The sequence below is a fragment of the Mastomys coucha genome, unplaced genomic scaffold (genome assembly GCF_008632895.1).
Source record: "Mastomys coucha isolate ucsf_1 unplaced genomic scaffold, UCSF_Mcou_1 pScaffold7, whole genome shotgun sequence".
Lineage (NCBI taxonomy): Eukaryota > Metazoa > Chordata > Mammalia > Rodentia > Muridae > Mastomys > Mastomys coucha.
The window spans coordinates 8,733,276-8,734,039 of NW_022196913.1; positions in this window are offsets into that span (position 1 = coordinate 8,733,276).

Sequence of the window (764 nt, forward strand, 5' to 3'; positions counted from 1 at the left end):
TCCTGAATGGTTTACATAAAAGCAACATTCTCTTATATTTAAATCAATGGCAGCTCTTAACTCTCTATCAGTCTTATGCTACAATACCATAGCGGATGTTCCTGTAGCTATCCCTGCAGACCCTAAGCACAGTTCCAATATAACTGCCAGGGGAACTCCTAAACTCTCTTCTATTGACAGGCACTACTTTACTGGCTCTCAGGATTCCTAGCTTCTCTTCTTTCCTGTCTTTATCTCCAGCTCTCTAGCCTCTTATTCTTTCTGACTCTCACACTAAACTCTATCTTCAAAGACTCTCTTTTAAATGTTCTATCTCTTCACTATGCCCTTTCACAGTCTTTCTACAACTTTCCTTTTTCTTTCTCCGTTTAAAACACTTTCTCAGCCACCTGCACTAGTTTTTTTAACGACTTATCCTGCATCTCTTCTAACTTTCGTAGTCTTTCAACTCCACCAGAAATCCAGGAATGACTGAATAATAGAATATACAGGGAAGCATAAAACAGCTTTCAGAAATATTGCCAATTGCCAATTAACAAGAGACTGCTGGACACCTGGACAGCCCTTTAAAACGTTGGAGCATCAGTCTTCAGCCTTCTGGCCCGTAAATGTCTGACACAGGAACTTTAAGGACCAGCTTAATCTGTCTCGGCAGATATATGCTGTCCTAGGCCTGTGTGTCATCTGCAGATGAAGAGGGAACTTTTGCCCAGTGGCTGTCTCGCCACAGCTGGAGCAGCTCAAATGATGCTCAGTTTCTTCTT